This window comes from Mytilus galloprovincialis, chromosome 2 (assembly GCF_965363235.1).
Source record: "Mytilus galloprovincialis chromosome 2, xbMytGall1.hap1.1, whole genome shotgun sequence".
NCBI classification, from domain to species: domain Eukaryota; kingdom Metazoa; phylum Mollusca; class Bivalvia; order Mytilida; family Mytilidae; genus Mytilus; species Mytilus galloprovincialis.
This window is the reverse complement of record NC_134839.1, coordinates 91598532-91616515: the sequence shown is the minus strand read 5'-3', so window position 1 is coordinate 91616515 and position 17984 is coordinate 91598532. Positions and strand designations below refer to the sequence as shown.

At 41.3% G+C, this 17984-nt stretch overlaps 32 non-coding genes across 32 annotated transcripts; all 32 read right to left on the bottom strand.

The window, feature by feature from the left end:
* Positions 1 to 24: 24 nt before the first annotated feature.
* Trnae-cuc (transfer RNA glutamic acid (anticodon CUC)) lies at positions 25 to 96 on the bottom strand. Its single transcript has one exon. It is a non-coding gene; the product is annotated as a tRNA-Glu (tRNA).
* A 533-nt stretch (positions 97 to 629) lies between these two features.
* On the bottom strand, positions 630 to 701 carry Trnaa-cgc (transfer RNA alanine (anticodon CGC)). Its single transcript has one exon. It is a non-coding gene; the product is annotated as a tRNA-Ala (tRNA).
* A 183-nt stretch (positions 702 to 884) lies between these two features.
* Trnaa-ugc (transfer RNA alanine (anticodon UGC)) lies at positions 885 to 956 on the bottom strand. Its single transcript has one exon. It is a non-coding gene; the product is annotated as a tRNA-Ala (tRNA).
* A 380-nt stretch (positions 957 to 1336) lies between these two features.
* Trnae-cuc (transfer RNA glutamic acid (anticodon CUC)) lies at positions 1337 to 1408 on the bottom strand. Its single transcript has one exon. It is a non-coding gene; the product is annotated as a tRNA-Glu (tRNA).
* Positions 1409 to 1941: 533 nt separating this feature from the next.
* Positions 1942 to 2013, bottom strand: Trnaa-cgc (transfer RNA alanine (anticodon CGC)). The gene has a single exon. It is a non-coding gene; the product is annotated as a tRNA-Ala (tRNA).
* Positions 2014 to 2196: 183 nt separating this feature from the next.
* Positions 2197 to 2268, bottom strand: Trnaa-ugc (transfer RNA alanine (anticodon UGC)). Its single transcript has one exon. It is a non-coding gene; the product is annotated as a tRNA-Ala (tRNA).
* Positions 2269 to 2648: 380 nt separating this feature from the next.
* On the bottom strand, positions 2649 to 2720 carry Trnae-cuc (transfer RNA glutamic acid (anticodon CUC)). Its single transcript has one exon. It is a non-coding gene; the product is annotated as a tRNA-Glu (tRNA).
* A 533-nt stretch (positions 2721 to 3253) lies between these two features.
* On the bottom strand, positions 3254 to 3325 carry Trnaa-cgc (transfer RNA alanine (anticodon CGC)). The gene has a single exon. It is a non-coding gene; the product is annotated as a tRNA-Ala (tRNA).
* Positions 3326 to 3508: 183 nt separating this feature from the next.
* On the bottom strand, positions 3509 to 3580 carry Trnaa-ugc (transfer RNA alanine (anticodon UGC)). The gene has a single exon. It is a non-coding gene; the product is annotated as a tRNA-Ala (tRNA).
* Positions 3581 to 3960: 380 nt separating this feature from the next.
* On the bottom strand, positions 3961 to 4032 carry Trnae-cuc (transfer RNA glutamic acid (anticodon CUC)). The gene has a single exon. It is a non-coding gene; the product is annotated as a tRNA-Glu (tRNA).
* Positions 4033 to 4820: 788 nt separating this feature from the next.
* Positions 4821 to 4892, bottom strand: Trnaa-ugc (transfer RNA alanine (anticodon UGC)). Its single transcript has one exon. It is a non-coding gene; the product is annotated as a tRNA-Ala (tRNA).
* A 380-nt stretch (positions 4893 to 5272) lies between these two features.
* Trnae-cuc (transfer RNA glutamic acid (anticodon CUC)) lies at positions 5273 to 5344 on the bottom strand. The gene has a single exon. It is a non-coding gene; the product is annotated as a tRNA-Glu (tRNA).
* A 533-nt stretch (positions 5345 to 5877) lies between these two features.
* Positions 5878 to 5949, bottom strand: Trnaa-cgc (transfer RNA alanine (anticodon CGC)). The gene has a single exon. It is a non-coding gene; the product is annotated as a tRNA-Ala (tRNA).
* Positions 5950 to 6132: 183 nt separating this feature from the next.
* On the bottom strand, positions 6133 to 6204 carry Trnaa-ugc (transfer RNA alanine (anticodon UGC)). Its single transcript has one exon. It is a non-coding gene; the product is annotated as a tRNA-Ala (tRNA).
* A 380-nt stretch (positions 6205 to 6584) lies between these two features.
* Trnae-cuc (transfer RNA glutamic acid (anticodon CUC)) lies at positions 6585 to 6656 on the bottom strand. The gene has a single exon. It is a non-coding gene; the product is annotated as a tRNA-Glu (tRNA).
* Positions 6657 to 7189: 533 nt separating this feature from the next.
* On the bottom strand, positions 7190 to 7261 carry Trnaa-cgc (transfer RNA alanine (anticodon CGC)). The gene has a single exon. It is a non-coding gene; the product is annotated as a tRNA-Ala (tRNA).
* Positions 7262 to 7896: 635 nt separating this feature from the next.
* On the bottom strand, positions 7897 to 7968 carry Trnae-cuc (transfer RNA glutamic acid (anticodon CUC)). Its single transcript has one exon. It is a non-coding gene; the product is annotated as a tRNA-Glu (tRNA).
* A 533-nt stretch (positions 7969 to 8501) lies between these two features.
* Positions 8502 to 8573, bottom strand: Trnaa-cgc (transfer RNA alanine (anticodon CGC)). The gene has a single exon. It is a non-coding gene; the product is annotated as a tRNA-Ala (tRNA).
* A 635-nt stretch (positions 8574 to 9208) lies between these two features.
* Positions 9209 to 9280, bottom strand: Trnae-cuc (transfer RNA glutamic acid (anticodon CUC)). Its single transcript has one exon. It is a non-coding gene; the product is annotated as a tRNA-Glu (tRNA).
* A 533-nt stretch (positions 9281 to 9813) lies between these two features.
* Trnaa-cgc (transfer RNA alanine (anticodon CGC)) lies at positions 9814 to 9885 on the bottom strand. Its single transcript has one exon. It is a non-coding gene; the product is annotated as a tRNA-Ala (tRNA).
* Positions 9886 to 10520: 635 nt separating this feature from the next.
* Trnae-cuc (transfer RNA glutamic acid (anticodon CUC)) lies at positions 10521 to 10592 on the bottom strand. The gene has a single exon. It is a non-coding gene; the product is annotated as a tRNA-Glu (tRNA).
* A 533-nt stretch (positions 10593 to 11125) lies between these two features.
* Positions 11126 to 11197, bottom strand: Trnaa-cgc (transfer RNA alanine (anticodon CGC)). Its single transcript has one exon. It is a non-coding gene; the product is annotated as a tRNA-Ala (tRNA).
* A 635-nt stretch (positions 11198 to 11832) lies between these two features.
* On the bottom strand, positions 11833 to 11904 carry Trnae-cuc (transfer RNA glutamic acid (anticodon CUC)). The gene has a single exon. It is a non-coding gene; the product is annotated as a tRNA-Glu (tRNA).
* A 533-nt stretch (positions 11905 to 12437) lies between these two features.
* Trnaa-cgc (transfer RNA alanine (anticodon CGC)) lies at positions 12438 to 12509 on the bottom strand. The gene has a single exon. It is a non-coding gene; the product is annotated as a tRNA-Ala (tRNA).
* A 635-nt stretch (positions 12510 to 13144) lies between these two features.
* Positions 13145 to 13216, bottom strand: Trnae-cuc (transfer RNA glutamic acid (anticodon CUC)). Its single transcript has one exon. It is a non-coding gene; the product is annotated as a tRNA-Glu (tRNA).
* A 533-nt stretch (positions 13217 to 13749) lies between these two features.
* Positions 13750 to 13821, bottom strand: Trnaa-cgc (transfer RNA alanine (anticodon CGC)). The gene has a single exon. It is a non-coding gene; the product is annotated as a tRNA-Ala (tRNA).
* Positions 13822 to 14456: 635 nt separating this feature from the next.
* On the bottom strand, positions 14457 to 14528 carry Trnae-cuc (transfer RNA glutamic acid (anticodon CUC)). Its single transcript has one exon. It is a non-coding gene; the product is annotated as a tRNA-Glu (tRNA).
* Positions 14529 to 15061: 533 nt separating this feature from the next.
* On the bottom strand, positions 15062 to 15133 carry Trnaa-cgc (transfer RNA alanine (anticodon CGC)). Its single transcript has one exon. It is a non-coding gene; the product is annotated as a tRNA-Ala (tRNA).
* Positions 15134 to 15768: 635 nt separating this feature from the next.
* On the bottom strand, positions 15769 to 15840 carry Trnae-cuc (transfer RNA glutamic acid (anticodon CUC)). Its single transcript has one exon. It is a non-coding gene; the product is annotated as a tRNA-Glu (tRNA).
* Positions 15841 to 16373: 533 nt separating this feature from the next.
* Positions 16374 to 16445, bottom strand: Trnaa-cgc (transfer RNA alanine (anticodon CGC)). The gene has a single exon. It is a non-coding gene; the product is annotated as a tRNA-Ala (tRNA).
* A 635-nt stretch (positions 16446 to 17080) lies between these two features.
* Trnae-cuc (transfer RNA glutamic acid (anticodon CUC)) lies at positions 17081 to 17152 on the bottom strand. The gene has a single exon. It is a non-coding gene; the product is annotated as a tRNA-Glu (tRNA).
* A 533-nt stretch (positions 17153 to 17685) lies between these two features.
* Positions 17686 to 17757, bottom strand: Trnaa-cgc (transfer RNA alanine (anticodon CGC)). The gene has a single exon. It is a non-coding gene; the product is annotated as a tRNA-Ala (tRNA).
* Positions 17758 to 17984: the final 227 nt, after the last annotated feature.

The following is a 17984-nucleotide window of genomic DNA, read 5'->3' as shown; positions in this document are numbered from 1 at the left end:
CCGGAGAAAAGGCGCAAAAATATCTTCCCAGACGGGGAATCGAACCCCGGCCGCCGCGGTGAGAGCGCGGAATCCTAACCACTAGACTACCTGGGACTTACTCATAGTGGGGTAACTTAACACATATAAAGAGCAACACTAACAGCAATCATGCCTTTTTTGTACGTTACAACGTCATTGGGAATATCGACTGGCGTTAGACAGACTATAGAATGCCAATAGCTCAAGACCGCAAAAGGCGGCGAAATCACCCCGAATAGTCGCTACTGTCGACGCTATATAACGCATTGTTTCAGGCTGGAATCATTAACATAAACATTCGATTTGTTAATCTGACACACGATTTTAAAGTTATAATCCATATATTAAAATTGTGACACAAGTAAAACCTGTCGGGGAAAGGGAGTGTGGTATTAATTCGGCTTTGCCTGAAATGTTTGAGCGTGCATTTGAGACATGCCTCTAAAGAGTGATTTTTGAAATTTTAAGTCATCTGTGCCGAGTTCGCTGTTCAAACAGCACTTATATTCCGTTGCGCTTTCTATGATTTTCAAGGCAAAGCAGCATTGTGTAGGCGAGATTACTTTAATTGATTTCTCGATGCCGATTTTGTCTGCGGCCAAAAAATATGGAGATGCCGGGGATCGAACCCGGGGCCTTTCACATGCGAAGCGAACGCTCTACCACTGAGCTACATCCCCGTCCCTGGATTTTCATCAATATTTCCTTTTCAATTCCGCCTTTTACCGCAGGACAAAGTGTTCATGTAGGTGTCCTAAGAGAGGTCGGAGATGCTCACTTATATTTTACTGTGCATTTTCACTTGATCGTGCACGAAAGACATAGTTTATGTGGACTTAATGACATTGACAAAAAATTAGGAGTGGAGATGCCGGGGATTGAACCCGGGGCCTTTCACATGCAAAGCGAACGCTCTACCACTGAGCTACATCCCCTTCACAACGATAGAACATTAAATTTAAGTAGTGTATTTTCATACCGTGTATATACATGCCACTCTGATTATTAAAATAGTCTTGCACCAAGACGAGATGGTTATCTTTATGTCTCTAACAGTTGTACTGGGATTGAAATTTGTTGAGCAAGTATATTTGTAGTTCATTTTCATGTACTGAACCATCAATCAGTCCGCCTCGTTATATATTGAGCCGAAGGAAGACATAAAATATAAAGTATTGGTTGTAAAAGGAAATCATATAGTATATAGGACAAACATACACCGTTTCTTTCATTGACCACGTACACATAACAGTTGTTTGAAGCATATACCGTTATTAATATCAATATCGATCCGGAGAAAAGGCGCAAAAATATCTTCCCAGACGGGGAATCGAACCCCGGCCGCCGCGGTGAGAGCGCGGAATCCTAACCACTAGACTACCTGGGACTTACTCATAGTGGGGTAACTTAACACATATAAAGAGCAACACTAACAGCAATCATGCCTTTTTTGTACGTTACAACGTCATTGGGAATATCGACTGGCGTTAGACAGACTATAGAATGCCAATAGCTCAAGACCGCAAAAGGCGGCGAAATCACCCCGAATAGTCGCTACTGTCGACGCTATATAACGCATTGTTTCAGGCTGGAATCATTAACATAAACATTCGATTTGTTAATCTGACACACGATTTTAAAGTTATAATCCATATATTAAAATTGTGACACAAGTAAAACCTGTCGGGGAAAGGGAGTGTGGTATTAATTCGGCTTTGCCTGAAATGTTTGAGCGTGCATTTGAGACATGCCTCTAAAGAGTGATTTTTGAAATTTTAAGTCATCTGTGCCGAGTTCGCTGTTCAAACAGCACTTATATTCCGTTGCGCTTTCTATGATTTTCAAGGCAAAGCAGCATTGTGTAGGCGAGATTACTTTAATTGATTTCTCGATGCCGATTTTGTCTGCGGCCAAAAAATATGGAGATGCCGGGGATCGAACCCGGGGCCTTTCACATGCGAAGCGAACGCTCTACCACTGAGCTACATCCCCGTCCCTGGATTTTCATCAATATTTCCTTTTCAATTCCGCCTTTTACCGCAGGACAAAGTGTTCATGTAGGTGTCCTAAGAGAGGTCGGAGATGCTCACTTATATTTTACTGTGCATTTTCACTTGATCGTGCACGAAAGACATAGTTTATGTGGACTTAATGACATTGACAAAAAATTAGGAGTGGAGATGCCGGGGATTGAACCCGGGGCCTTTCACATGCAAAGCGAACGCTCTACCACTGAGCTACATCCCCTTCACAACGATAGAACATTAAATTTAAGTAGTGTATTTTCATACCGTGTATATACATGCCACTCTGATTATTAAAATAGTCTTGCACCAAGACGAGATGGTTATCTTTATGTCTCTAACAGTTGTACTGGGATTGAAATTTGTTGAGCAAGTACATTTGTAGTTCATTTTCATGTACTGAACCATCAATCAGTCCGCCTCGTTATATATTGAGCCGAAGGAAGACATAAAATATAAAGTATTGGTTGTAAAAGGAAATCATATAGTATATAGGACAAACATACACCGTTTCTTTCATTGACCACGTACACATAACAGTTGTTTGAAGCATATACCGTTATTAATATCAATATCGATCCGGAGAAAAGGCGCAAAAATATCTTCCCAGACGGGGAATCGAACCCCGGCCGCCGCGGTGAGAGCGCGGAATCCTAACCACTAGACTACCTGGGACTTACTCATAGTGGGGTAACTTAACACATATAAAGAGCAACACTAACAGCAATCATGCCTTTTTTGTACGTTACAACGTCATTGGGAATATCGACTGGCGTTAGACAGACTATAGAATGCCAATAGCTCAAGACCGCAAAAGGCGGCGAAATCACCCCGAATAGTCGCTACTGTCGACGCTATATAACGCATTGTTTCAGGCTGGAATCATTAACATAAACATTCGATTTGTTAATCTGACACACGATTTTAAAGTTATAATCCATATATTAAAATTGTGACACAAGTAAAACCTGTCGGGGAAAGGGAGTGTGGTATTAATTCGGCTTTGCCTGAAATGTTTGAGCGTGCATTTGAGACATGCCTCTAAAGAGTGATTTTTGAAATTTTAAGTCATCTGTGCCGAGTTCGCTGTTCAAACAGCACTTATATTCCGTTGCGCTTTCTATGATTTTCAAGGCAAAGCAGCATTGTGTAGGCGAGATTACTTTAATTGATTTCTCGATGCCGATTTTGTCTGCGGCCAAAAAATATGGAGATGCCGGGGATCGAACCCGGGGCCTTTCACATGCGAAGCGAACGCTCTACCACTGAGCTACATCCCCGTCCCTGGATTTTCATCAATATTTCCTTTTCAATTCCGCCTTTTACCGCAGGACAAAGTGTTCATGTAGGTGTCCTAAGAGAGGTCGGAGATGCTCACTTATATTTTACTGTGCATTTTCACTTGATCGTGCACGAAAGACATAGTTTATGTGGACTTAATGACATTGACAAAAAATTAGGAGTGGAGATGCCGGGGATTGAACCCGGGGCCTTTCACATGCAAAGCGAACGCTCTACCACTGAGCTACATCCCCTTCACAACGATAGAACATTAAATTTAAGTAGTGTATTTTCATACCGTGTATATACATGCCACTCTGATTATTAAAATAGTCTTGCACCAAGACGAGATGGTTATCTTTATGTCTCTAACAGTTGTACTGGGATTGAAATTTGTTGAGCAAGTACATTTGTAGTTCATTTTCATGTACTGAACCATCAATCAGTCCGCCTCGTTATATATTGAGCCGAAGGAAGACATAAAATATAAAGTATTGGTTGTAAAAGGAAATCATATAGTATATAGGACAAACATACACCGTTTCTTTCATTGACCACGTACACATAACAGTTGTTTGAAGCATATACCGTTATTAATATCAATATCGATCCGGAGAAAAGGCGCAAAAATATCTTCCCAGACGGGGAATCGAACCCCGGCCGCCGCGGTGAGAGCGCGGAATCCTAACCACTAGACTACCTGGGACTTACTCATAGTGGGGTAACTTAACACATATAAAGAGCAACACTAACAGCAATCATGCCTTTTTTGTACGTTACAACGTCATTGGGAATATCGACTGGCGTTAGACAGACTATAGAATGCCAATAGCTCAAGACCGCAAAAGGCGGCGAAATCACCCCGAATAGTCGCTACTGTCGACGCTATATAACGCATTGTTTCAGGCTGGAATCATTAACATAAACATTCGATTTGTTAATCTGACACACGATTTTAAAGTTATAATCCATATATTAAAATTGTGACACAAGTAAAACCTGTCGGGGAAAGGGAGTGTGGTATTAATTCGGCTTTGCCTGAAATGTTTGAGCGTGCATTTGAGACATGCCTCTAAAGAGTGATTTTTGAAATTTTAAGTCATCTGTGCCGAGTTCGCTGTTCAAACAGCACTTATATTCCGTTGCGCTTTCTATGATTTTCAAGGCAAAGCAGCATTGTGTAGGCGAGATTACTTTAATTGATTTCTCGATGCCGATTTTGTCTGCGGCCAAAAAATATGGAGATGCCGGGGATCGAACCCGGGGCCTTTCACATGCGAAGCGAACGCTCTACCACTGAGCTACATCCTCGTCCCTGGATTTTCATCAATATTTCCTTTTCAATTCCGCCTTTTACCGCAGGACAAAGTGTTCATGTAGGTGTCCTAAGAGAGGTCGGAGATGCTCACTTATATTTTACTGTGCATTTTCACTTGATCGTGCACGAAAGACATAGTTTATGTGGACTTAATGACATTGACAAAAAATTAGGAGTGGAGATGCCGGGGATTGAACCCGGGGCCTTTCACATGCAAAGCGAACGCTCTACCACTGAGCTACATCCCCTTCACAACGATAGAACATTAAATTTAAGTAGTGTATTTTCATACCGTGTATATACATGCCACTCTGATTATTAAAATAGTCTTGCACCAAGACGAGATGGTTATCTTTATGTCTCTAACAGTTGTACTGGGATTGAAATTTGTTGAGCAAGTACATTTGTAGTTCATTTTCATGTACTGAACCATCAATCAGTCCGCCTCGTTATATATTGAGCCGAAGGAAGACATAAAATATAAAGTATTGGTTGTAAAAGGAAATCATATAGTATATAGGACAAACATACACCGTTTCTTTCATTGACCACGTACACATAACAGTTGTTTGAAGCATATACCGTTATTAATATCAATATCGATCCGGAGAAAAGGCGCAAAAATATCTTCCCAGACGGGGAATCGAACCCCGGCCGCCGCGGTGAGAGCGCGGAATCCTAACCACTAGACTACCTGGGACTTACTCATAGTGGGGTAACTTAACACATATAAAGAGCAACACTAACAGCAATCATGCCTTTTTTGTACGTTACAACGTCATTGGGAATATCGACTGGCGTTAGACAGACTATAGAATGCCAATAGCTCAAGACCGCAAAAGGCGGCGAAATCACCCCGAATAGTCGCTACTGTCGACGCTATATAACGCATTGTTTCAGGCTGGAATCATTAACATAAACATTCGATTTGTTAATCTGACACACGATTTTAAAGTTATAATCCATATATTAAAATTGTGACACAAGTAAAACCTGTCGGGGAAAGGGAGTGTGGTATTAATTCGGCTTTGCCTGAAATGTTTGAGCGTGCATTTGAGACATGCCTCTAAAGAGTGATTTTTGAAATTTTAAGTCATCTGTGCCGAGTTCGCTGTTCAAACAGCACTTATATTCCGTTGCGCTTTCTATGATTTTCAAGGCAAAGCAGCATTGTGTAGGCGAGATTACTTTAATTGATTTCTCGATGCCGATTTTGTCTGCGGCCAAAAAATATGGAGATGCCGGGGATCGAACCCGGGGCCTTTCACATGCGAAGCGAACGCTCTACCACTGAGCTACATCCCCGTCCCTGGATTTTCATCAATATTTCCTTTTCAATTCCGCCTTTTACCGCAGGACAAAGTGTTCATGTAGGTGTCCTAAGAGAGGTCGGAGATGCTCACTTATATTTTACTGTGCATTTTCACTTGATCGTGCACGAAAGACATAGTTTATGTGGACTTAATGACATTGACAAAAAATTAGGAGTGGAGATGCCGGGGATTGAACCCGGGGCCTTTCACATGCAAAGCGAACGCTCTACCACTGAGCTACATCCCCTTCACAACGATAGAACATTAAATTTAAGTAGTGTATTTTCATACCGTGTATATACATGCCACTCTGATTATTAAAATAGTCTTGCACCAAGACGAGATGGTTATCTTTATGTCTCTAACAGTTGTACTGGGATTGAAATTTGTTGAGCAAGTACATTTGTAGTTCATTTTCATGTACTGAACCATCAATCAGTCCGCCTCGTTATATATTGAGCCGAAGGAAGACATAAAATATAAAGTATTGGTTGTAAAAGGAAATCATATAGTATATAGGACAAACATACACCGTTTCTTTCATTGACCACGTACACATAACAGTTGTTTGAAGCATATACCGTTATTAATATCAATATCGATCCGGAGAAAAGGCGCAAAAATATCTTCCCAGACGGGGAATCGAACCCCGGCCGCCGCGGTGAGAGCGCGGAATCCTAACCACTAGACTACCTGGGACTTACTCATAGTGGGGTAACTTAACACATATAAAGAGCAACACTAACAGCAATCATGCCTTTTTTGTACGTTACAACGTCATTGGGAATATCGACTGGCGTTAGACAGACTATAGAATGCCAATAGCTCAAGACCGCAAAAGGCGGCGAAATCACCCCGAATAGTCGCTACTGTCGACGCTATATAACGCATTGTTTCAGGCTGGAATCATTAACATAAACATTCGATTTGTTAATCTGACACACGATTTTAAAGTTATAATCCATATATTAAAATTGTGACACAAGTAAAACCTGTCGGGGAAAGGGAGTGTGGTATTAATTCGGCTTTGCCTGAAATGTTTGAGCGTGCATTTGAGACATGCCTCTAAAGAGTGATTTTTGAAATTTTAAGTCATCTGTGCCGAGTTCGCTGTTCAAACAGCACTTATATTCCGTTGCGCTTTCTATGATTTTCAAGGCAAAGCAGCATTGTGTAGGCGAGATTACTTTAATTGATTTCTCGATGCCGATTTTGTCTGCGGCCAAAAAATATGGAGATGCCGGGGATCGAACCCGGGGCCTTTCACATGCGAAGCGAACGCTCTACCACTGAGCTACATCCCCGTCCCTGGATTTTCATCAATATTTCCTTTTCAATTCCGCCTTTTACCGCAGGACAAAGTGTTCATGTAGGTGTCCTAAGAGAGGTCGGAGATGCTCACTTATATTTTACTGTGCATTTTCACTTGATCGTGCACGAAAGACATAGTTTATGTGGACTTAATGACATTGACAAAAAATTAGGAGTGGAGATGCCGGGGATTGAACCCGGGGCCTTTCACATGCAAAGCGAACGCTCTACCACTGAGCTACATCCCCTTCACAACGATAGAACATTAAATTTAAGTAGTGTATTTTCATACCGTGTATATACATGCCACTCTGATTATTAAAATAGTCTTGCACCAAGACGAGATGGTTATCTTTATGTCTCTAACAGTTGTACTGGGATTGAAATTTGTTGAGCAAGTACATTTGTAGTTCATTTTCATGTACTGAACCATCAATCAGTCCGCCTCGTTATATATTGAGCCGAAGGAAGACATAAAATATAAAGTATTGGTTGTAAAAGGAAATCATATAGTATATAGGACAAACATACACCGTTTCTTTCATTGACCACGTACACATAACAGTTGTTTGAAGCATATACCGTTATTAATATCAATATCGATCCGGAGAAAAGGCGCAAAAATATCTTCCCAGACGGGGAATCGAACCCCGGCCGCCGCGGTGAGAGCGCGGAATCCTAACCACTAGACTACCTGGGACTTACTCATAGTGGGGTAACTTAACACATATAAAGAGCAACACTAACAGCAATCATGCCTTTTTTGTACGTTACAACGTCATTGGGAATATCGACTGGCGTTAGACAGACTATAGAATGCCAATAGCTCAAGACCGCAAAAGGCGGCGAAATCACCCCGAATAGTCGCTACTGTCGACGCTATATAACGCATTGTTTCAGGCTGGAATCATTAACATAAACATTCGATTTGTTAATCTGACACACGATTTTAAAGTTATAATCCATATATTAAAATTGTGACACAAGTAAAACCTGTCGGGGAAAGGGAGTGTGGTATTAATTCGGCTTTGCCTGAAATGTTTGAGCGTGCATTTGAGACATGCCTCTAAAGAGTGATTTTTGAAATTTTAAGTCATCTGTGCCGAGTTCGCTGTTCAAACAGCACTTATATTCCGTTGCGCTTTCTATGATTTTCAAGGCAAAGCAGCATTGTGTAGGCGAGATTACTTTAATTGATTTCTCGATGCCGATTTTGTCTGCGGCCAAAAAATATGGAGATGCCGGGGATCGAACCCGGGGCCTTTCACATGCGAAGCGAACGCTCTACCACTGAGCTACATCCCCGTCCCTGGATTTTCATCAATATTTCCTTTTCAATTCCGCCTTTTACCGCAGGACAAAGTGTTCATGTAGGTGTCCTAAGAGAGGTCGGAGATGCTCACTTATATTTTACTGTGCATTTTCACTTGATCGTGCACGAAAGACATAGTTTATGTGGACTTAATGACATTGACAAAAAATTAGGAGTGGAGATGCCGGGGATTGAACCCGGGGCCTTTCACATGCAAAGCGAACGCTCTACCACTGAGCTACATCCCCTTCACAACGATAGAACATTAAATTTAAGTAGTGTATTTTCATACCGTGTATATACATGCCACTCTGATTATTAAAATAGTCTTGCACCAAGACGAGATGGTTATCTTTATGTCTCTAACAGTTGTACTGGGATTGAAATTTGTTGAGCAAGTACATTTGTAGTTCATTTTCATGTACTGAACCATCAATCAGTCCGCCTCGTTATATATTGAGCCGAAGGAAGACATAAAATATAAAGTATTGGTTGTAAAAGGAAATCATATAGTATATAGGACAAACATACACCGTTTCTTTCATTGACCACGTACACATAACAGTTGTTTGAAGCATATACCGTTATTAATATCAATATCGATCCGGAGAAAAGGCGCAAAAATATCTTCCCAGACGGGGAATCGAACCCCGGCCGCCGCGGTGAGAGCGCGGAATCCTAACCACTAGACTACCTGGGACTTACTCATAGTGGGGTAACTTAACACATATAAAGAGCAACACTAACAGCAATCATGCCTTTTTTGTACGTTACAACGTCATTGGGAATATCGACTGGCGTTAGACAGACTATAGAATGCCAATAGCTCAAGACCGCAAAAGGCGGCGAAATCACCCCGAATAGTCGCTACTGTCGACGCTATATAACGCATTGTTTCAGGCTGGAATCATTAACATAAACATTCGATTTGTTAATCTGACACACGATTTTAAAGTTATAATCCATATATTAAAATTGTGACACAAGTAAAACCTGTCGGGGAAAGGGAGTGTGGTATTAATTCGGCTTTGCCTGAAATGTTTGAGCGTGCATTTGAGACATGCCTCTAAAGAGTGATTTTTGAAATTTTAAGTCATCTGTGCCGAGTTCGCTGTTCAAACAGCACTTATATTCCGTTGCGCTTTCTATGATTTTCAAGGCAAAGCAGCATTGTGTAGGCGAGATTACTTTAATTGATTTCTCGATGCCGATTTTGTCTGCGGCCAAAAAATATGGAGATGCCGGGGATCGAACCCGGGGCCTTTCACATGCGAAGCGAACGCTCTACCACTGAGCTACATCCCCGTCCCTGGATTTTCATCAATATTTCCTTTTCAATTCCGCCTTTTACCGCAGGACAAAGTGTTCATGTAGGTGTCCTAAGAGAGGTCGGAGATGCTCACTTATATTTTACTGTGCATTTTCACTTGATCGTGCACGAAAGACATAGTTTATGTGGACTTAATGACATTGACAAAAAATTAGGAGTGGAGATGCCGGGGATTGAACCCGGGGCCTTTCACATGCAAAGCGAACGCTCTACCACTGAGCTACATCCCCTTCACAACGATAGAACATTAAATTTAAGTAGTGTATTTTCATACCGTGTATATACATGCCACTCTGATTATTAAAATAGTCTTGCACCAAGACGAGATGGTTATCTTTATGTCTCTAACAGTTGTACTGGGATTGAAATTTGTTGAGCAAGTACATTTGTAGTTCATTTTCATGTACTGAACCATCAATCAGTCCGCCTCGTTATATATTGAGCCGAAGGAAGACATAAAATATAAAGTATTGGTTGTAAAAGGAAATCATATAGTATATAGGACAAACATACACCGTTTCTTTCATTGACCACGTACACATAACAGTTGTTTGAAGCATATACCGTTATTAATATCAATATCGATCCGGAGAAAAGGCGCAAAAATATCTTCCCAGACGGGGAATCGAACCCCGGCCGCCGCGGTGAGAGCGCGGAATCCTAACCACTAGACTACCTGGGACTTACTCATAGTGGGGTAACTTAACACATATAAAGAGCAACACTAACAGCAATCATGCCTTTTTTGTACGTTACAACGTCATTGGGAATATCGACTGGCGTTAGACAGACTATAGAATGCCAATAGCTCAAGACCGCAAAAGGCGGCGAAATCACCCCGAATAGTCGCTACTGTCGACGCTATATAACGCATTGTTTCAGGCTGGAATCATTAACATAAACATTCGATTTGTTAATCTGACACACGATTTTAAAGTTATAATCCATATATTAAAATTGTGACACAAGTAAAACCTGTCGGGGAAAGGGAGTGTGGTATTAATTCGGCTTTGCCTGAAATGTTTGAGCGTGCATTTGAGACATGCCTCTAAAGAGTGATTTTTGAAATTTTAAGTCATCTGTGCCGAGTTCGCTGTTCAAACAGCACTTATATTCCGTTGCGCTTTCTATGATTTTCAAGGCAAAGCAGCATTGTGTAGGCGAGATTACTTTAATTGATTTCTCGATGCCGATTTTGTCTGCGGCCAAAAAATATGGAGATGCCGGGGATCGAACCCGGGGCCTTTCACATGCGAAGCGAACGCTCTACCACTGAGCTACATCCCCGTCCCTGGATTTTCATCAATATTTCCTTTTCAATTCCGCCTTTTACCGCAGGACAAAGTGTTCATGTAGGTGTCCTAAGAGAGGTCGGAGATGCTCACTTATATTTTACTGTGCATTTTCACTTGATCGTGCACGAAAGACATAGTTTATGTGGACTTAATGACATTGACAAAAAATTAGGAGTGGAGATGCCGGGGATTGAACCCGGGGCCTTTCACATGCAAAGCGAACGCTCTACCACTGAGCTACATCCCCTTCACAACGATAGAACATTAAATTTAAGTAGTGTATTTTCATACCGTGTATATACATGCCACTCTGATTATTAAAATAGTCTTGCACCAAGACGAGATGGTTATCTTTATGTCTCTAACAGTTGTACTGGGATTGAAATTTGTTGAGCAAGTACATTTGTAGTTCATTTTCATGTACTGAACCATCAATCAGTCCGCCTCGTTATATATTGAGCCGAAGGAAGACATAAAATATAAAGTATTGGTTGTAAAAGGAAATCATATAGTATATAGGACAAACATACACCGTTTCTTTCATTGACCACGTACACATAACAGTTGTTTGAAGCATATACCGTTATTAATATCAATATCGATCCGGAGAAAAGGCGCAAAAATATCTTCCCAGACGGGGAATCGAACCCCGGCCGCCGCGGTGAGAGCGCGGAATCCTAACCACTAGACTACCTGGGACTTACTCATAGTGGGGTAACTTAACACATATAAAGAGCAACACTAACAGCAATCATGCCTTTTTTGTACGTTACAACGTCATTGGGAATATCGACTGGCGTTAGACAGACTATAGAATGCCAATAGCTCAAGACCGCAAAAGGCGGCGAAATCACCCCGAATAGTCGCTACTGTCGACGCTATATAACGCATTGTTTCAGGCTGGAATCATTAACATAAACATTCGATTTGTTAATCTGACACACGATTTTAAAGTTATAATCCATATATTAAAATTGTGACACAAGTAAAACCTGTCGGGGAAAGGGAGTGTGGTATTAATTCGGCTTTGCCTGAAATGTTTGAGCGTGCATTTGAGACATGCCTCTAAAGAGTGATTTTTGAAATTTTAAGTCATCTGTGCCGAGTTCGCTGTTCAAACAGCACTTATATTCCGTTGCGCTTTCTATGATTTTCAAGGCAAAGCAGCATTGTGTAGGCGAGATTACTTTAATTGATTTCTCGATGCCGATTTTGTCTGCGGCCAAAAAATATGGAGATGCCGGGGATCGAACCCGGGGCCTTTCACATGCGAAGCGAACGCTCTACCACTGAGCTACATCCCCGTCCCTGGATTTTCATCAATATTTCCTTTTCAATTCCGCCTTTTACCGCAGGACAAAGTGTTCATGTAGGTGTCCTAAGAGAGGTCGGAGATGCTCACTTATATTTTACTGTGCATTTTCACTTGATCGTGCACGAAAGACATAGTTTATGTGGACTTAATGACATTGACAAAAAATTAGGAGTGGAGATGCCGGGGATTGAACCCGGGGCCTTTCACATGCAAAGCGAACGCTCTACCACTGAGCTACATCCCCTTCACAACGATAGAACATTAAATTTAAGTAGTGTATTTTCATACCGTGTATATACATGCCACTCTGATTATTAAAATAGTCTTGCACCAAGACGAGATGGTTATCTTTATGTCTCTAACAGTTGTACTGGGATTGAAATTTGTTGAGCAAGTACATTTGTAGTTCATTTTCATGTACTGAACCATCAATCAGTCCGCCTCGTTATATATTGAGCCGAAGGAAGACATAAAATATAAAGTATTGGTTGTAAAAGGAAATCATATAGTATATAGGACAAACATACACCGTTTCTTTCATTGACCACGTACACATAACAGTTGTTTGAAGCATATACCGTTATTAATATCAATATCGATCCGGAGAAAAGGCGCAAAAATATCTTCCCAGACGGGGAATCGAACCCCGGCCGCCGCGGTGAGAGCGCGGAATCCTAACCACTAGACTACCTGGGACTTACTCATAGTGGGGTAACTTAACACATATAAAGAGCAACACTAACAGCAATCATGCCTTTTTTGTACGTTACAACGTCATTGGGAATATCGACTGGCGTTAGACAGACTATAGAATGCCAATAGCTCAAGACCGCAAAAGGCGGCGAAATCACCCCGAATAGTCGCTACTGTCGACGCTATATAACGCATTGTTTCAGGCTGGAATCATTAACATAAACATTCGATTTGTTAATCTGACACACGATTTTAAAGTTATAATCCATATATTAAAATTGTGACACAAGTAAAACCTGTCGGGGAAAGGGAGTGTGGTATTAATTCGGCTTTGCCTGAAATGTTTGAGCGTGCATTTGAGACATGCCTCTAAAGAGTGATTTTTGAAATTTTAAGTCATCTGTGCCGAGTTCGCTGTTCAAACAGCACTTATATTCCGTTGCGCTTTCTATGATTTTCAAGGCAAAGCAGCATTGTGTAGGCGAGATTACTTTAATTGATTTCTCGATGCCGATTTTGTCTGCGGCCAAAAAATATGGAGATGCCGGGGATCGAACCCGGGGCCTTTCACATGCGAAGCGAACGCTCTACCACTGAGCTACATCCCCGTCCCTGGATTTTCATCAATATTTCCTTTTCAATTCCGCCTTTTACCGCAGGACAAAGTGTTCATGTAGGTGTCCTAAGAGAGGTCGGAGATGCTCACTTATATTTTACTGTGCATTTTCACTTGATCGTGCACGAAAGACATAGTTTATGTGGACTTAATGACATTGACAAAAAATTAGGAGTGGAGATGCCGGGGATTGAACCCGGGGCCTTTCACATGCAAAGCGAACGCTCTACCACTGAGCTACATCCCCTTCACAACGATAGAACATTAAATTTAAGTAGTGTATTTTCATACCGTGTATATACATGCCACTCTGATTATTAAAATAGTCTTGCACCAAGACGAGATGGTTATCTTTATGTCTCTAACAGTTGTACTGGGATTGAAATTTGTTGAGCAAGTACATTTGTAGTTCATTTTCATGTACTGAACCATCAATCAGTCCGCCTCGTTATATATTGAGCCGAAGGAAGACATAAAATATAAAGTATTGGTTGTAAAAGGAAATCATATAGTATATAGGACAAACATACACCGTTTCTTTCATTGACCACGTACACATAACAGTTGTTTGAAGCATATACCGTTATTAATATCAATATCGATCCGGAGAAAAGGCGCAAAAATATCTTCCCAGACGGGGAATCGAACCCCGGCCGCCGCGGTGAGAGCGCGGAATCCTAACCACTAGACTACCTGGGACTTACTCATAGTGGGGTAACTTAACACATATAAAGAGCAACACTAACAGCAATCATGCCTTTTTTGTACGTTACAACGTCATTGGGAATATCGACTGGCGTTAGACAGACTATAGAATGCCAATAGCTCAAGACCGCAAAAGGCGGCGAAATCACCCCGAATAGTCGCTACTGTCGACGCTATATAACGCATTGTTTCAGGCTGGAATCATTAACATAAACATTCGATTTGTTAATCTGACACACGATTTTAAAGTTATAATCCATATATTAAAATTGTGACACAAGTAAAACCTGTCGGGGAAAGGGAGTGTGGTATTAATTCGGCTTTGCCTGAAATGTTTGAGCGTGCATTTGAGACATGCCTCTAAAGAGTGATTTTTGAAATTTTAAGTCATCTGTGCCGAGTTCGCTGTTCAAACAGCACTTATATTCCGTTGCGCTTTCTATGATTTTCAAGGCAAAGCAGCATTGTGTAGGCGAGATTACTTTAATTGATTTCTCGATGCCGATTTTGTCTGCGGCCAAAAAATATGGAGATGCCGGGGATCGAACCCGGGGCCTTTCACATGCGAAGCGAACGCTCTACCACTGAGCTACATCCCCGTCCCTGGATTTTCATCAATATTTCCTTTTCAATTCCGCCTTTTACCGCAGGACAAAGTGTTCATGTAGGTGTCCTAAGAGAGGTCGGAGATGCTCACTTATATTTTACTGTGCATTTTCACTTGATCGTGCACGAAAGACATAGTTTATGTGGACTTAATGACATTGACAAAAAATTAGGAGTGGAGATGCCGGGGATTGAACCCGGGGCCTTTCACATGCAAAGCGAACGCTCTACCACTGAGCTACATCCCCTTCACAACGATAGAACATTAAATTTAAGTAGTGTATTTTCATACCGTGTATATACATGCCACTCTGATTATTAAAATAGTCTTGCACCAAGACGAGATGGTTATCTTTATGTCTCTAACAGTTGTACTGGGATTGAAATTTGTTGAGCAAGTACATTTGTAGTTCATTTTCATGTACTGAACCATCAATCAGTCCGCCTCGTTATATATTGAGCCGAAGGAAGACATAAAATATAAAGTATTGGTTGTAAAAGGAAATCATATAGTATATAGGACAAACATACACCGTTTCTTTCATTGACCACGTACACATAACAGTTGTTTGAAGCATATACCGTTATTAATATCAATATCGATCCGGAGAAAAGGCGCAAAAATATCTTCCCAGACGGGGAATCGAACCCCGGCCGCCGCGGTGAGAGCGCGGAATCCTAACCACTAGACTACCTGGGACTTACTCATAGTGGGGTAACTTAACACATATAAAGAGCAACACTAACAGCAATCATGCCTTTTTTGTACGTTACAACGTCATTGGGAATATCGACTGGCGTTAGACAGACTATAGAATGCCAATAGCTCAAGACCGCAAAAGGCGGCGAAATCACCCCGAATAGTCGCTACTGTCGACGCTATATAACGCATTGTTTCAGGCTGGAATCATTAACATAAACATTCGATTTGTTAATCTGACACACGATTTTAAAGTTATAATCCATATATTAAAATTGTGACACAAGTAAAACCTGTCGGGGAAAGGGAGTGTGGTATTAATTCGGCTTTGCCTGAAATGTTTGAGCGTGCATTTGAGACATGCCTCTAAAGAGTGATTTTTGAAATTTTAAGTCATCTGTGCCGAGTTCGCTGTTCAAACAGCACTTATATTCCGTTGCGCTTTCTATGATTTTCAAGGCAAAGCAGCATTGTGTAGGCGAGATTACTTTAATTGATTTCTCGATGCCGATTTTGTCTGCGGCCAAAAAATATGGAGATGCCGGGGATCGAACCCGGGGCCTTTCACATGCGAAGCGAACGCTCTACCACTGAGCTACATCCCCGTCCCTGGATTTTCATCAATATTTCCTTTTCAATTCCGCCTTTTACCGCAGGACAAAGTGTTCATGTAGGTGTCCTAAGAGAGGTCGGAGATGCTCACTTATATTTTACTGTGCATTTTCACTTGATCGTGCACGAAAGACATAGTTTATGTGGACTTAATGACATTGACAAAAAATTAGGAGTGGAGATGCCGGGGATTGAACCCGGGGCCTTTCACATGCAAAGCGAACGCTCTACCACTGAGCTACATCCCCTTCACAACGATAGAACATTAAATTTAAGTAGTGTATTTTCATACCGTGTATATACATGCCACTCTGATTATTAAAATAGTCTTGCACCAAGACGAGATGGTTATCTTTATGTCTCTAACAGTTGTACTGGGATTGAAATTTGTTGAGCAAGTACATTTGTAGTTCATTTTCATGTACTGAACCATCAATCAGTCCGCCTCGTTATATATTGAGCCGAAGGAAGACATAAAATATAAAGTATTGGTTGTAAAAGGAAATCATATAGTATATAGGACAAACATACACCGTTTCTTTCATTGACCACGTACACATAACAGTTGTTTGAAGCATATACCGTTATTAATATCAATATCGATCCGGAGAAAAGGCGCAAAAATATCTTCCCAGACGGGGAATCGAACCCCGGCCGCCGCGGTGAGAGCGCGGAATCCTAACCACTAGACTACCTGGGACTTACTCATAGTGGGGTAACTTAACACATATAAAGAGCAACACTAACAGCAATCATGCCTTTTTTGTACGTTACAACGTCATTGGGAATATCGACTGGCGTTAGACAGACTATAGAATGCCAATAGCTCAAGACCGCAAAAGGCGGCGAAATCACCCCGAATAGTCGCTACTGTCGACGCTATATAACGCATTGTTTCAGGCTGGAATCATTAACATAAACATTCGATTTGTTAATCTGACACACGATTTTAAAGTTATAATCCATATATTAAAATTGTGACACAAGTAAAACCTGTCGGGGAAAGGGAGTGTGGTATTAATTCGGCTTTGCCTGAAATGTTTGAGCGTGCATTTGAGACATGCCTCTAAAGAGTGATTTTTGAAATTTTAAGTCATCTGTGCCGAGTTCGCTGTTCAAACAGCACTTATATTCCGTTGCGCTTTCTATGATTTTCAAGGCAAAGCAGCATTGTGTAGGCGAGATTACTTTAATTGATTTCTCGATGCCGATTTTGTCTGCGGCCAAAAAATATGGAGATGCCGGGGATCGAACCCGGGGCCTTTCACATGCGAAGCGAACGCTCTACCACTGAGCTACATCCCCGTCCCTGGATTTTCATCAATATTTCCTTTTCAATTCCGCCTTTTACCGCAGGACAAAGTGTTCATGTAGGTGTCCTAAGAGAGGTCGGAGATGCTCACTTATATTTTACTGTGCATTTTCACTTGATCGTGCACGAAAGACATAGTTTATGTGGACTTAATGACATTGACAAAAAATTAGGAGTGGAGATGCCGGGGATTGAACCCGGGGCCTTTCACATGCAAAGC